The following is a 3,181-nucleotide window of genomic DNA, read 5'->3' on the forward strand; positions in this document are numbered from 1 at the left end:
CCACCTCATCAGAAGAGAAGACTCCCTGGAAAAGACCCTGATGCTGGGAAAGGTGGAGGGCACAAGGAGAAGGGGACAACAGAGGACGAGATGGTGGGACAGTGTTCTAGAAGCGACCAAAATGAATTTGACCAAACTGCGAGAGGCAGTGGAAGACAGGAGTGCCTGGCATGCTCTGGTCCAGGGGGTCATGAAGAGTCGGACACGACTAAACACCAACAAGAAGAAAACCTTCATGGCAAGATGCAGCTTGGCTGGAACTGCCTCCAGCCCTCTCTGCACATCTGTTAAAGGGGGACATTGACTATGGGAGACTGAATGGGACGCAGGTGGTGCTGTGGTCTAAACCGCTGAGCCTCTTGGGCTTGCCGATCAGAAGGTTGGCGGTTCGAATCCCCGCAACGGGGTGAGCTCCTGTTGCTTAGTCCCTGCTCCTGCCAACCTAGCAGTTCGAAAGCACGTCAAAGTGCAAGTAGATAAATAGGTACCACTCTGGCGGGAAGGTAAACGGCGTTTCCGTGTGCTGCTCTGGTTCGCCAGAAGTGGCTTCGTCATGCTGGCCACATGACCCGGAAGCTGTACACCAGCTCCCTTGGCCAGTAAAGCGAGATGAGCGCCGCATCCCCAGAGTCGGTCACGACTGGACCTAATGGTCAGGGGTCCCTTTACCTTTATAGCAGACTGAAACTGGCACTTTCCGTATGCCATGCAGGCATGGCCCTCCTCTTAAAAAGAACGCAAGCGTCTAGTCCTCATCATTTTGATCAATTTATCCTGAGGCAGGCCTTTGATCTGTCTGGCTCAAGGTTACCTCTCCATTGACAGGTCGCAGGTCTCCAGGGTTTCAGGGTTGGGACAGTCCTTAGCCCTGCCTAGAGACGCTGAGGACAGAACCTGGGACCTTCTGCATGCCAAGCATGTGTCCTCTGCCGCTGAGCTCAGGGCATAATCAACCAAAAATGGAGCAATGGGTCAGTGATCCAGCTGTTAACCAGAAGGCTGGTGGTTTGATGGCTGTGAGCTGGGGGTTGTACTAAATGACCCTTTGGGGGGTTACCTGCAACTTTTTAAAAAATCTTATTCTTTTTACAGTCAAGCGGCATGTACAATTTATGAATTATTCCCCTTCCACTACACACCACTGAACATCAACACAAGGGTAATTCTGGACACCAGGAAAGCTTCGCTGTCTTGTTTTAGTGACTCAAAAAAATGAAACAAAAAACACACCCAGCCCACCATTTAAAATACTTTCCTGTCCATTAACAAAATTTGATGCAAAATAAACCCCTTATTTAAAGGGCAGAAGTTTATATACACTGTTCTACATCCAATTTGCTAATGGGAAGGGGATTTGCAATAGGCTGGCAACCTTCGACAGACTTGTTCTCTTTATTACAGGAATGTTGGTGCAAGCTTTTCTAAGTATTAAATGTGGCTGGCCGTTTATGAATGTTGCGTGAACACAGGAGACACGGAAGACAAATTTCTATGTGCGCTTGTGGAGTAGAGGAAATGCAATTTTATGGATTTGATGCAAAAAGAACACCAAGCCTTCTGAACTGTCTCCCAATTTAGAAATAAGCTATCTTTTTCAACAGAGTTTTCACAGAAATGACAGGAACTTGCCTCTGAACAAAGCCCCCGACGGAACTGAGCTTTCTCACTATCTATAGCTTATTTTGTATTCTATGCTATAATATGTTTTGTTGTTTTTACACCGGGGCTCCCGTGGAAATCAATTATGGTGAGGAAAATGCGTGTTCACTTTCTAGTCTGCTTCTATGGCTATCTAGACTTCTCTCAGAATGGAAACATGCTGGGGATTAAGATGCAGACCTCTGTACCTGGGTGGTTTAGTGGTTGCCATCTTGGGAGCCTCTGGGAGCCCTGGCAGTAACAGCAGAAGTCTGGCTCAAAACAAGGTTGAGTCAGGGGGAAGTTCCTCGCTGGTTTTCCATTAGTAGTAAAGCTAAGGCAACACGGCGCATTGCCACCCTATAATTAGTAATGTGCCTTATTGATGCTGTTAAGTCCAGGCGATAAACAGGGATGTGTTAACGCCTGATCCCACCGCGAATGGTTCACTGTTAAAGCCCTTGTTACCCACGATTGTTGCCGTCGTATTATTGCGGAGGAGCCGAAGGATGTTCACCAATTTGTCCAATTTTCAGGAGGACAGTCGACACGGCAGTACGATTTACAGTGTCAAAGACCTTGATCAGGTCAATAAACGCCATTTGGCTATGAGTGATTGCCAAAGAAGCAGCTATTAAGTAGAAGTCAAAAGTGAGCATGTGGAAAAGTGGGCCTCAGCCTCGATTTGGTTAGAGCGTGCTGCTAACGCCACGGTTGCAGGTTTGATCCCCATATGAGACAGCTGCCAATTCTATGTTGCAGATTCTATGTTGCAGGGCCGTGGGTTAAACCACAGAGCCTAGGACTTGCCAATCAGAAAGTCGGCAGTTCGAATCCCCGCGACGGGGTGAGCTCCCGTTGCTCGGTCCCTGCTCCTGCCAACCTAGCAGTTTGAAAGCACGTCAAAGTGCAAGTAGATAAATAGGTACCACTCCGGCGGGAAGGTAAATGGCGTTTCCATGAGCTACTCTGGTTCGCCACAAGCGGCTTAGTCCTGCTGGCCACATGACCCGGAAGCTGTACGCCGGCTCCCTTGGCCAATAAAACGAGATGAGCACCGCAACCCCAGAGTCGGCCACGACTGGACCTAATGGTCAGAGGTCCCTTTATCTATGTTGCAGATTGTGAGTCACAGGTGGGTCTCGAGACTGGACCAGGTGGGCTAGGACAGCCAGTGGACTAGGACAGCCTTCCCCAGAAGCCCTGCTAGCTGTAGCTGAGGAGAGCTGGATAGGCCAAGCCTTGCGGCAGGGATCAGCCACAAACTCGTGAAAACTCACTGAGTAACTCTTCCTGGAGGTGCCCGGAGAAGGAAGAATAGGTAGAGCTGAGTAAATATTGAACATTACAGCTCTGGCCGCTCTACCAAAGAGCTTCCCCTTCTCAGCACCCACATTCTCATCACCCTCCCCACCAAAACTAGGTATTAACGACCCTTACTCCCCACCCACCCAGCTGCTACATCCATGTGGCAAACCCCACTTAACAAGCAACGCCCTAGATGTCAGAAAGCTGTGATATCAAGAAAGCTCAGGAGGAAACG

Source organism: Podarcis melisellensis (assembly GCF_964234715.1).
Source record: "Podarcis melisellensis genome assembly, chromosome: 18".
Lineage (NCBI taxonomy): Eukaryota > Metazoa > Chordata > Lepidosauria > Squamata > Lacertidae > Podarcis > Podarcis melisellensis.